The following is a 14,530-nucleotide window of genomic DNA, read 5'->3' as shown; positions in this document are numbered from 1 at the left end:
AAAATATTCGCATATCCATGTGGACCATGGAATCGTAGTTGATCAGGATGAAATTTTAATCACATACCATTTATTCGTTCAATTTTACATATATATATATATATATATATATAAAGTTATTGTATTTATGAAATAGTAATGCAGCTGTTCCATGCTAATGTATAAAATGTGAAATGGTGTTATCACGTGTCAATAACTCGACTATTTCATATTTTCCGATTACTCGTTTCTATTAACTTCTTATGAATTAAATAAAAATTTTTGATTTTTGTTGTGAGATTTGAAGGAGAAGAAGAAGAATTTTGATTTTCTTTTATTGAGAGAGAAATTTAATCTTATATTATAAAATAAAAATTAATAATAGAATTTCAATTGAAAATTTTGAATTTTTCTTAGGATTTGTACAAAAATGCTCTATTCACATATATACATACATTGCTTTTAATATGTTTTTGTTTTCTGATATCAAATGAATATATAAAATGCTTTCAATTGAACCACAATATACAATGAACTTTTGGTTAAACGCATAATTGAATTGATTAAGCGCACAGTTATTTACACAAAATTACCAGAAAACTTGTGCAATCTAATTCTCAAAAATATTAGCACTTCTTGACTTCGTTATATAATATGAAACTTCATAATTTTTGTAAAATTAAACATTTTTTTGATTATCTTAAAAAAGGTTTACTATTACTGTTATATTAAATATGTATGTATATGTAGGTATATTTTGCAAAATCATACAGATGAACAGGAAACATAATATATAAAATATTATTATGGAAGAATGTATACAGTTGAATATAAAATATTTTTGGGAGAAAACATAAAAAGTAAATTAGGAAATAAAAGACCGCCTCAACTCAGCAGTAGTTAAGGTATTTATAATGTTCCCAATATATGGTTGATTGTTGAAAAATAAAATGTCATAATTATATACAAAATTCTTTTTATGTAATATTCATTTAATAAAATTAAATTTATACTTATGTAATTTATGCTTGGATTAATATTTTTTTATTTTTATTATTTCCAGCTAGCTATATTATTAATAAAAAGGAATTATTATGAAGCTAATTTGTTTTTAAATTGGTAGTAACAATTTTATGTTTCTTTCTTATTCCTTGAATCTTATAAAGTTAAGCATTTTTAAACAATTATATATTTATGCTTTATTTTAATAGTTTATAGTATGTAGTATAATTCTCATCTGATAAAAAGAAAAATTCATACGCCGCCTAAAAGTATGCTAATTTAATCAAATGTAATATTAATTTCAATTTTCATTTTTAAAAATTTTAGAAGCAAATTTGTTAGGTATAATATCAAAATTTTGTAACAACTGAAATTTTCTTACCCTGAGATATTAGTGCAAGAGTTAATAAGAGTTATTTTCTTCATTTCAAGGGAAAACAAAATCAACTTTAAATCAAATTTTGCAGTATGTATAGTGTTGCTAGTGACAGAAAGTTCATGAAGAATACTGTCGGTATAAGTTTATAATAATATATGTGTATATTGTGTATATCGCAATACATGTTATTATTTTTCTTTTTTTGAATTTTACATTTTACCAATTACCTTCTTCATAAATATCATTATTCCCTACATGTTATTAATAATTCAAACTGTTTATTATATTCTTTAAAAAATTCTCATGAATTTTTTTTTTATCAAATCAACAAACTTAAACATAATGTATGTATATAATATATTATATTATAGGCGATTTCTAAATTCCAGATAAAAATTATGTTTTTTTTTTGCATTAAATGAGGTATGATATTTATTTAATATAATATGTATGCATGTATGCTTGTATATAAGCGCTGTTCTGTTTCACAATATGTACATGCTATGTATGTACAATAAATAGAAAAATATTTGAAGAAGATTAACGATAATTTGCTTCTATTAGATAAAATTTATGATGTAAACACGTAGGTATGTAACGAGAAAATTATTTCCTAATTTTCATCTGTTTTTCAATAAATTTATGTACCAATTTATTTCTGAAGATGAAAGAGTTTGTTTACCATACCAAGCGAATTATAATTAAATTAATAATAATGGTGTTATGGAATACAATTTGAATTCTTTTTATAAAATTTAAATTGCGTAGAGAAGAGTTGAGGTTATTATAGATTATTTTAATTACCTGGAGAGTTTTATGGTAATTGGGTTTATTCAGTTTTCGCTGCGTTCAGCATTATTTGAAGATGAATGTGTATGCGCAACAAAATTATCAAAATTTAATTGACTTTTGTATTCATTTTTTAGGTTGAATGCTGAAAATATTTCAATGAAACCCCAAATTTTTAGTGCATGTACTCTGAAGTTTGCGTATTCACTCCCGACATTTTTAAATTTTTTATAAAATAAATAAAGCTTTTTGTCTATAAATGATTGCGATCGTTCATAATGTTGTAACAATGATCTTCTATAATAAACTTACAAAATTTATAATGAATTTTATTTGTTTTGATAAGCAAGAAAGTAACTGTAAAGTTTATTTTGTTCTCTAAACAAAGAAGAATTTTAAAAAGCTTTTCCCGCTACTACATTTTCTCTTTTTTTTTATATAGTATTTTTTTTTTATTTACACTAAGCTTTTTATATTTTGGTAAATTAACACTGTTTAGTACTTACATATTATCATTATTATTATTTATTATGTATCTCTTTATGTACAAAACTTAATGATGGGTATATAAAAAATGTACACAGATATAAGTATTACCGTTTAGGTATAAATATAGAAGAGTAGTTTAAATTTGAGTAGATCATATATTTTCAATTTAAAGTTGAGTAGATCTTATTATATTTTGTTTGCTATTCTCTGTAAATAAATTGTATTGATTTTTTGCTATTCTATGAAATTTTCATTTTAAAACTTTTATAAATTGTAAATTGTCAAAAAAATTGTTATACAATACTTAAGTACTTTAACTATTCTTTAGCCACTATAATATTTTCTTGAAAAAATCGAAATCAGACTTTTCCACTTAAATGCATTAATGACAATTAAATTGTTGGAATGTTTGAAAATGGCTGGAACCAATCTACACTGTAGACTCTAAGAGAGTATAACAGATAAGACTCTATGATGTATAACAGATTAAATTGAATTTGGCATAACTCATTAATTTTGTTTAAAATATTTGATCGACTTGTTTTAATAGAGAAATTTGTATAACTTGATTTTGCATGAAAACAAATTAATTTTTCTTATTATACAAGAGTGGAACCGAGTTGAATATGTAGCATTTTGTAATATATTCATAAATTTTTTAATTCTTAATTTAAGCTTAGTACAATTTTGAATTAAATTCTTTAATTCTACTCTAATATATTTTACTCAAAACTACACTGTTTTTCAATTTAAATAGTGAAAATTCTAAATATCAGATAGGTACATCCCATACATATATAGTTATATTTATTTATATCTATATATTTGTATGTATTACATATTTATTATAATACATACAAACGCACATTTGTTAACATATATATATTTTATTTTATTGATATGAAAATACTAAATTTATATGAGATTCTAAATCTTAAAAAAAAAAAAATTGTGATTACGATTTCCCAGATTTCTATCTATTTCATTTAGAAGAAAAAAAAAATCTTATTTAGTCGCTAATAAAACGTTCAAATGTGCGGTAATCGAGTAGCTTATAATGAACTTGACAAAAATGGAAAAAAAATATAAAAAAAAAATTTGAAAAGCTTAAAAAATCTGCCCGATAAAATTTTTTGAATATATGTATGTCGCGACATATGAGTTAAGAAAGTTAAATGGAACAACTAATAAATAAGCAACCAAAAAACGAAAAAATTAAAAAAATTAAAAAAGAAAATAAATAATAAAAATTTTTAATAAAGAAGTGAACATATAAAAAAAAAATTATTCAATAATATTAATTCATACATACAAACAAATACACAAACACCTTAAGGTTTTATGTAGAAATTTGAATGTACACGCATCTATAAAATATTTTTGTCAAATTTTAAGAATAAATTGTCTTGATTATATTATTGACAAATAAAAATAAAAAAGTTTTCTTATTGGGACCATAAATAATTATAAATAGCGGGGCTTTTTATAAAAAGTTCATTCGTTTCTGCTAAAAATAATTTTTTTGACTGAAGATCCGAGAATGAAATGAACTTTTAATTTTAATTTGTGAATTGTGTTTAAAAAGTGCTTTTCGTTGTTATTTTTCCATTTATGTTTGTACATTTTACAAATATAAAATTTTCACCTTATTATTTTGTTGATAAAAATCTTTCTATCTACAAATTATGTAATATTAAGTGGAAATTTTTTAAAAAAATTTAAAGAAATTTATAAAAGTAAAAAATTTGAGAGAAAATTTTATTTGAAGAAAAAAAAAATTTGTTATGAAAAAGAAAATTTAAGAAAAATTTTGCAAATATTTGGAAAATATTTAAAAGTATATTTTCTGCAATACAATTAACAAAATTTTACCAAGAAGTAAATATGACACTTTAGATCAACGTAAGTTTTCATACCTTTTACATTACAAAAAATAAATACATTCATGTAATTTTTTTCATATACACAGTTTTTTAATATAATTAGACAGGAATATTATAGTATTCATTTGCACATTGGAAATTGAGAAATTATTTGTAAGTTACGGAGTGAATTACGATCGTTCATATAGGTAGTGTTTTGATAGTTTACATTGTTTTCATTTAAAGTTATTATAAATTATATTTATACATATAGCTGGCAAATAAATTCAGGGATGATCAATTTCCAGCAAAAAATTGTATTAGTGGGGAAGAAGAGTGCAACTATTTTCGTTTCCGAGCTACAGCCTGTTATACGGAACTATGCGACCTAGACTAACCATCGGTAGGATGTTTTTTAGAAGATTGATTGCTCTTTAGTTTTGGTCTTCAATAAATTTGATTTGAGCCATAGTTTTCGACATAAAACTCGGGAAATTAAGATTTTTTGTTTTATTTTTTGAAATTTTTTTTGCTTTAATTCGAAGTTTCTCCAAAATTTGTGTTTTTTTTTCTTCTAATTTTTGTTTTTTTTTTTTCGATGCGCCTTAATCAATAATAAGAGCTCAAAGGTTACCTATAAAATACTTTTCTCTATCTCTAATGGTTTGGCCAATAAAACGTGAAAGAAAAAGAATTTCTAGGAAAGTATAGTTGATTGACTCATTTACATGATTTATGACTGTTCATAATTTACATAGGTAAGTTATAACACATCGAAGACCTTATTTGTCTACATATATTTCATATTACTATCAAGCGAGGTTTACGGCAAAAAAAAAGTATGCAAATATTTATAAATACCCAGACTTTTTACAATTAATTTTAATGTTGAGTCATCTTTTATATTATTGAATATTATAACTACTAAAATTTTTTGTTTTGTACACATTTTTCGACAAGAAAATTAATTGGCCTCTATTTTTTTTTGCAAAATTTCTAATTATAGCGCGTACTAATTTGATGTTTATAATGAAATAACAAAAAAAAAAACAAATTGAATAAATTAATTTTGTACAACAAACACACATACTCATTATAATATATTTAATATATCGACGAATTGTACAAACAAGTACATATTTTTCTGTTCAAATTTGTAAAATATTTCGTTTACCTAAATAAAAAATGTCGAAAAGAGCTGACTTTGAAGTAAACAATAGCTGAAATTAATTCTTAAATTTTATGTGTTTTATTTTTCTAAAAATTTTTATTAATATGTAGATAATTATTAACCATATGTACATATATATAATATGTATGTATAAATCGAAGTTGTTATAATTTTAAATGAAAATTTTAATTTTATTTTTTATATTTTAAGCAAAAACAAATACTGAATCTACTGAATTATTATTTACTCATAAACTCGGTATATTTGTTACCAACTGGATTCGAATAAAATAAAGTCTATAATTATTATATTAAATGATTGAAGGCTTTTATTTTCCTAGAATATAACAATGAGTCGCATCACAAATTTGAAACTTCAATTGTCACAGTTGTACTTTAATTTTTGTTAATATTTCTACGGGAACAATATGGAAAGGGATACTTCACCTAAATTGATGCAGTTTTTACATTATAGAAGACGAAAGTCATTAAAACTCTTGTTCAAAATTACAAAACCAATAAGTATTTTATGTAAATAAATAAATTTATTTTTATTTAGAAGCTAAAATGAAAAAAAAACTGCAATGGGAAAGTGAGTCATGAAAAGAACATAAGTATCTGAATCGATCATTAAGTTGCGATGCCTGTTAGTTTTGTTCAACAAACAATACACTATATATAAGGCTTCAATGTTTATTTGCATAGTTCCGAATTCTTTGACGCTATATTTCGCTTAGGAACTATAATATAAATTGTAGCTTATTATTTCTTATTATTTTTGTATTGAAACAAAAAATACATGATAGCCGGCATACAACCGTATAAAAGTTAATAATGTGTTCGAAAATTTCATTGCATGCTATACTTACCTTTGATATTTTTAAAGTAATATACAATTTAAAATAGATTCATCATGCAATTTAATATCATTATGATTGAAAAAGAATTAGGTACAATTATTAAGACATTAGATTTTAAAATGTCAATTTATTATATTTGCATTATTTAAAATTTTTGTCATTCATATGGCGTGTCTCCGTTAAATTTAATTATTTTATTACATTTACTTATGTGATTCTAGAAATAATGACATAACTATAAATTTTTTGTTGTGAAGAAAATAAGGCTTTGACAAAACATGTAACAATGAAATTATTATTTGTTATCTATATAAATTTAACGCACGCAACATAGCGCTTTATTAATTTTCTGAAACCAAAGGACTTCTTGTTAGAATCATAAAACTTTAATTTGTCAAAAATAACAACCTTTCAATAAATTTTTTTATTAAAACTTGATTGAGGAAAGCAATAATATTTGACTATTTTGATATTGGTGTTTATTCAAAATTGCTATTTCTAAAAACATGTTAAAAAATTTTCAATCAAATCGTTACAAAACCCATTTTCCAATACTTGCTTTTTTGAGGAGATTAAAAGGAAAGAATTTCTAAAACATAAAAAGGCAAACTTATAAAAATCAGGCTGCAAAATTCCTTCTTTTTCTAATTAATCAAAATGTTATTTAACTGATTTATTTTTTAACCTCTTCAATTACCTTTAAAAATAAAATTCATGTTATTTTCGATGAAAAGTTAATTACATAGTAAAATTTAATATCAATAAATTCTAAGTAATAAAAATCAATTCAAATTAAAAAAATTGGGCAAAAAAAAAATTTATTTTATTCAAATAAAATTCTTTAGAAAACAACGTCAAATTTTTAATTGATTTTGAATAAATTTGGGTTTTTAAATCCTTAATTCTTTTAAAATATTAAAAAAAAAACCGGTTTTAAAACCATCTTTTTAATTAGAATTTATCGAAAGATATTATTATTTTTATTAAGAATTGACTGAGAACATAAAGAATTAAATGAAATAAAAAAGTCAATCAAAATGTTCTTTGTTATACACAAAGCCCTCGATTTTACACATACAATAATAAAGTTGCTCTGTCAATACTTTCGAAACTTTCATTTTTAAAGTCTAATTACATCTTCATTAATATTTATAAGAAAAAAAGCATTACCATAAAAAAAATGTGGGTAATTATTTTACACTTAAAATTCTACATATTTTGATGTAAGGAACCCACAATTGTGCAAGAATTTAGTATTTACACAATATGTACGTATTAAATTCCAAACGGTTTGAAATGACGTATTTAAAGCTATGTGTATATAAAAATATCTTTGTTTCGAACAATTTGGTTTAAAGCGCACAGAAGTGCACAAATAAACAAAAAAAATTTTTTTTTTGTTTTTAGCACATTATACGTTCAACATATGTTATACCTTTAGTACATGTCCGTCCGTCTTACTGTTCATTCACAAAACTTCAAAATTCATTTATAATAGCAAATTTTAAATTTTCAAATAAGAACAATTATTTTTCTTAAATTAAATTTTTACCTGTTCCCTTTTCTCTTCATGCTTTAGACGTTTAAAGTAATGAAAACGCAATTTTTTGGAAGGCTGTTGCGAATAAAACAAATTTTATTTTAGAATTAGGCAACCACAAATGAAGAAAATAAAAGTCAAATTAACTGTGATCTTAACTCGGTATTTCGATTTTTCAGAAGCAGTTTTTCTTCTATACACAGCATTTTGTTAACAATTTGTTTAAATTAATATAAATAATTTAATACATTAAAATAATATTTCTTTCATATTCTATCCCCTTCTGAGTTATGAACCCACAAAATTTGAAAAATAATTAATTTTTAATAAATTTTATCTTCGAAACTTTACAAACATCGTTGATTTTCTATTAAAGGCAAAAACAACCATCGCCTGCTTTTACAACTCGTTTTTATATTGCTGCTTCAAATTTCCTCCTAAATATATGCTACATAAATTGGTAATAAGAAAAATTCGCTTAATAATATAATTGATGTTTCGGTTTATAGAACTAAATTAGTTTTTGACTTAGATGCTTAGATTCTTCGAGAAAAAATGTGCTATTTTTCATTCACAAACGACTGTATTTTATTCACAATACAAAAAGAAATTATTTTATTGTTATTGGAATCTAAGCATTAATTTTTATTCAAATTAAAACTGGAAATTTTTACAAATACTCTTAAAAAAATTTATTTCTATAACAATAGCTAATTATATTGTTCAGCGTTATAAATCAAAAATTAATTTCTTGAAAAACATGTTCAATTTCGACAGCGTTCGAAAAAAAAATAAAATAAAAATTTGATAAATTATTTTGATTTAATTTTTTTTTTTAAATAACAGGAAATTTTCTATTTATTTAAATTTAAAAAAATTCTTTACCTCAACTATTCTCTCTTTATTTTACATTTAAAAATATCTTTAAAAGAAATCAGATTATTACATGAAAATCTCATTGAACTCATAGAAAAATATCAATAAAAAGTTCTATAGAAATTTTTTTTTGTTTATTTTGAAAAACAATTTTTTCTTTTATTTTCGTTTGGTGACCTTTTTCTAAATATAGATATTGCAAAAGTCTTGATCGTTGTCAAAATGTTGCTCTTCTATAAAGTTAAAAATTAAAAACTTGTACATACAAACACACGTACCTATAATGTTCAATGTAAATTTACTCACATGTGTGTTTGTTTTGTAACATTCTGTATTTGCTACAAATTCGTTAATTCTTCTGCTCTTAAATAAGGTGATTTTTTTATTATACCCTGCACTTCGTGAAGGGTATATTAACTTTGGTATGGAGTTTGTAACTACTTGAAGGAGTCATCTGGGGTATGGACATATATATATATTCTTGCTCAGCGTAAAATTCTGCGTTGATTTAGACATGTCCGTCCGTCCGTCCGTCCGTCCGTCCGTCCGTCCGTCCGTCCGTCCGTCCGTCCGTCCGTCCGTCCGTCCGTCCGTCCGTCCGATCGCACGATAACTCAAAAACGAATAATGCAATCGACACCAAACTTTCACAAGTTGCTTCTTTTGTGCCAAGGACGAACCCTATTGTTATTGGACCAATTCGGACAACGGGTTCGGGTAGCTGCCATACAACTCAAAGAGTTTATTTTAATTATTTCAAAAACTAATAAAGGTACAAATGTAAAATTTTGTATACATGTGTCCAATTATATTCTACACATGCTCTAAAAATTATAATGGGATAGCTGCACCGGTTCGGGTGGCTGCCAAACAACTCCAAAGGCAAAACTTAAATAGCTAGAAAAATAATAAAGTCAGATTAATGAAACTTGGCAGTTGTGTGTCCAATTATAGGTCAAAGATATTTCTGAAGTTTTGGTGGAATTGCTTGACAGGTTCGAGTGGCTCCCATACAAGTCCAAAAGCTTATTTTAAATATTTGGAAAAGTAATAAAGACAGATTCATGAAACTTGGCAGTTGTGTGTCCAATTATAGGTCAAAGATATTTCTGAAGTTTTGGTGGAATTGCTTGACAGGTTCGAGTGGCTCCCATACAAGTCCAAAAGCTTATTTTAAATATTTGGAAAAGTAATAAAGTTAGATTCATGAAACTTGGCAGTTGTGTGTCCAATTATAGATCAGATATATTAGCGAAGTTTTAGTGGAATTGCTTGGCAGGTTCGGGTACCTGCCATACAACTCCAAAAGCTAATTTTAAATATTTGGAAAAATAATAAAGTCAGATTCACGAAACTTGGTAGTTGTGTGTTCAGTTATAGATCAGACATATCCGTGAAGTTTCTATAGAATGGTTTCACAGGTTTGAGTAATTGCTATACAACAATGAAAGGTGCAGGGTATAATTCAATCGGTTCATACCGACTGAAACGTTTTTACTTGTTAAAACAAGATTTCGTTATTTTCTTTGTATAAAATGAAAAAAAAAAAAAATAGTAAACACATGCACAAACAAATTTTGATTGAGAATCGAACAGTATAAACAATTTATTATGAGGTAAGCGTATTTAATGAAATATTCATGCGTTTTAAAGTTGCGTTCTTAAAACGTGCATTGTATTTTATTATTGATCAAATTTCAAAAAAATATTTCGGACAATGGAAATCAATTTGAAAGTTTTATTTTCGGAATGTAATTTGAGTTTGTTGAATAAGTGTTTTCAATAGCACACAATTTCAGATCACAAAGCAATTTTTTAAAACTCATGAAAACTTTTCAAAATATCGTTGAGTCTGGCCCTAAACTCAAATTTATAGATAATTAAGAGAAAAAGTCAGGTAAAAAAGTTTACATTATACTCTATTCTTGTTTTTAATCGATCGGAAATTTAGATGTTAGAGCAATGTCTTGTACGCAATTTTCTTTTCAAATACAAGATTTTAGACTTACCATGTTTGATTAGTAATTGCTTAAACATAAGATTTGAACTAGAAAACTGAAAATTTTTCAACAAAGATTAATAATCTTAAAAAAGTTCGCTGTTATTTTTATTTTGATCGTTTTCTACAACTTAATCATACAAAATTTTCTTGTCACAACCATCTTTGGCGAGGTAAAGTAATGAACTTCTCTTTTCTATAGATAATATCTGCCTGGCAGCGATGTCTGTTTTATTTAATTTTCAAGAATCGTAATTAAATTATTAATTTTACAATTGATACTCGTATTGAAATTCAATTTTGCTACTTATATCAAATAAAGAAATAAGCAACTTGTTCAGTAACTTACCTTATAATATTTACTTTGAGTAAATATTTTTTATTTCTTTATAATTTTCACATATAACATTATAGTGCATTAATAACTTTAATTATTAAATAAAAATCATGGATTTATACTATTATTATTTTTTGTTCATTATTAATTATAATTTATGAATAGAACATTTTATTACTATATAATAATTGTAATCCTATGTACTCAAAAATTGTTCATATGTACATATGTACTTACATACATACAATTATATCTATGTATACGTAATTAAGTTGTAAGATTTTTGAAAAGGTTTTAAAATTGTAATTCAAATATAGATTTAATGGAACTTAAAAAAAGCAAATATTTTCAAATTACTTGCAATAAAACTGCAGTACTATTGAAATTCGAATAAGGAAAATTATTTCCTTATCTTATGTGTAGATACTTACATAAACTTATCAAATAACATTTTATATATTCTTTTATATTTGACCTCATTGAAATACAATTCATTATAAAATTTCATATAAAAGTAATTACGTATTTTTTTTGTGTGTTGACTCACGTTCACGTCTCTTGAATATGGCAAATTACTGCAATCATAATTTAGTTTTTTTATTAAGGCAAATATTATTATCTACACATAAATATAAAGAAATAAAACTTTTAACAATAAAACATCACAATAAATTATTTTTTTCAAAACAAAAGAGGAAATCTGAGGTTATGACTAACTTTTAAGCATATACTGTGCTTAGTAAGGTGAGCTAAAATTAAATATTTTATAATGTTGAATCCTAATTTCATATTCAACTAAAACTAAATTTCTAAATATAATGTTGAATCCTAATTTCAACTAAAATAGATAGTAAGAGTTGAAAAATTTTCAATACATACATATAATCTAATTTCTTTACTTTGTATTTGAAAATTTGATAATCGGAGGTTTTTTATACTTCATGTGTAAAGAGAAAATTCTAAAAGTTGATTGTTGAAAGTTCTAGGTATGTAATTTTAACTTCCTTTCAGTTAAGTATGCAAATATGACTTGAAATCAATGGAGGTGATAATTACAGCTCGCGATTTCTTTGTAATTTCTAGAGATATTTTGCTCATCGTTTCAAGTTAAAGTCATTCAATCAAATTCAATTGAAAATTCCATGGCCAGTAGAAAATTTTTATTGTTTCCCAAGCTCTAACTTAAGTTTTGTGAGATAAACTATGCATTATATAAACAAAGGTTAATAATTTTTAATTTAAATACTGATTGAAAACTTGAAATTTTATTTAAAATTTTTTTGTTTCGAAACCGGGCTCGTATGATTACTTTTAGAAACTTAAACTAGAATCTAAAAAATTCTTTTCATTTTTATAAATTAATTTTTAATTTTGCTTGTTATTACCGCATTGTAGGTTATAAATTTATAAAATGAGATTGCAGCGATAAAACGAAAATGAATTAATAATGAATTTAGGAATATGCGTACTTTTGCATTGTGAAAATTTCACATAATGAATATTAATTAACATAAGAGTGTTCAGAACCTATATATGTAATCATATATATATACATATATACATACATAGCCTATTATTCTGCAACAATTTATCAAATATAGGCACAGCTAAGTTATAGGCATGTGAAATAATGAAATCGCTCCTCTTAAATAATTAAACGTGCTTTAAATAATAAGTAATCTGATTTGTGTCTATTATAGCTCTTAATTTATGAAAAATATCTTTGGAATTGGTATACTTGCTACGTATACAAATATATTTTTGCATATTATTGATGCTAAAAATAGAATATGGTAAGAAGAAAAATTGCGAGCTACCTTACTAAAAAACTATTGTGCTGGAACAATATTTAATCTTTTCTAAAAATGAATTGCAAAAAATTTTTGAGTAAATAAAGTAAAAATCTTAAAGAATTGGAAGTAATACAAAAATTTTTTGAATCAATCACCTGTCACAATTCATTATTCTTAATTATTATTTTGTTAATAAAAATGTTTTTAAGTAGCTTGTACAGCAAAAAAAAACGGCGAGACATACAAAAATAAATTTCTATTAAAAAAAAAAATTTAAAATTAAAAAAGTGTAGTTAAAAGTTCAAGATCGCAAAATTTCGCAGTAGTTTGCAAAAAAATAAAAAAACACAAAAAACAAAAGAAAATTAGCGAATTCTGTATAACAAAAAAAATTCAGTAGGTGTTTTGAATTTTTACTTTTTCTCACAAATAAGTTTATGTAATGAAAAAAGATAGTTTTTATGTAAAACAACAAAATATAAATAATAAATTTATAATTTTTTAATAATTATAAATTTTAAATAAAATGAAAGCTTTCAAACTCATTGCTTTAATAATTATTATCAAATTGCGCAAGTAATTTTTAATAATAATAATGTAATTAGTTATGCATTGCTAATAACAAGGTATTAAATGTACTCGTTCAGGTATAAAATCATTATTGTCTATGAAAAGTGTGTTGTCATCTAATTATGGGATCAAAAATATGCTGACAATTTTACAAAAAAATTTTTTTTTTATTTCTTCTGATAATTTTTACTTACTTTATATTTTGCTTCCTCACTTGACTTAAAAGTGCTTAGTATACAAATTCTTAATGATTAGAAAACTGTTTTTGCAACTGCTAATGTAAAACTATACATGCTTTTGTAAATATATAATAATATTATACATAATACATAATATTGAAGTGTTGTTATTTATTATTTTAGTTTGATATGACTTTTTGGTATACTTGTAGATTAAAATTTCTAGATCTCACGATGTACGTATATAGAATGAATGGTTATACGATGAATTTGTTCACGATATATGATTAATTGTTCTGGTGTGTAAGAAAATTTCATATGATAGATGGAAAAATTTAATCAGGTGAAAGTAATATTAATCTTATCATTTTATGTTCGTTTGTATAATAATCACCTGAAGTTTGTTTAAATTGTATCAGGAAATTCATTTTTTACATTCATTTTGAATTCTGATTAAAAAAATTTGTAATATTAAGTGCTTACATTATAGATCTTAAGGGCTATATTTTTTATTTTTTTATAATTTTTTATTTGTTGAGAAACTGCCCAAGAGTGTTGTACAACAGTGTTTATAACATTGTACAGATCGGAAAAGTTTGTAATAAAATAAAATATATTGGATTGTGTATAAGTATGAAGACAATGAATCATTTTTTGTATTCACACTTCTTTCTGCTTGAAACAGACCTCATAACTCTATTAGAAA

The 14,530-nt window shown here is 24.0% G+C and overlaps 1 protein-coding gene across 3 annotated transcripts in view; it reads left to right on the top strand.

Moving 5' to 3' along the window:
- The window catches only part of LOC129605744 (E3 ubiquitin-protein ligase RNF19A-like), a 91,659-nt gene that overhangs the window by 55,138 nt on the left and 21,991 nt on the right, over positions 1 to 14,530 (top strand). The window contains exon 1 of one of the 3 annotated variants that reach the window (XM_055515661.1): positions 4,233 to 4,540. The exons of the other annotated variants lie outside the window; for them this stretch is intronic. The gene's annotated coding sequence lies outside the window, so the exon portion shown is untranslated. Of the gene's footprint in view, positions 1 to 4,232; positions 4,541 to 14,530 lie in introns of those variants that run through there. 3 annotated transcript variants of the gene reach the window in all.

Source organism: Condylostylus longicornis, unplaced genomic scaffold (genome assembly GCF_029603195.1).
Source record: "Condylostylus longicornis isolate FDR11 unplaced genomic scaffold, ASM2960319v2 ptg000014l, whole genome shotgun sequence".
In the NCBI taxonomy this organism is placed as follows: domain Eukaryota; kingdom Metazoa; phylum Arthropoda; class Insecta; order Diptera; family Dolichopodidae; genus Condylostylus; species Condylostylus longicornis.
Note: the sequence above shows the minus strand (reverse complement) of the source record. Positions and strands in the feature narration are given on the sequence as shown.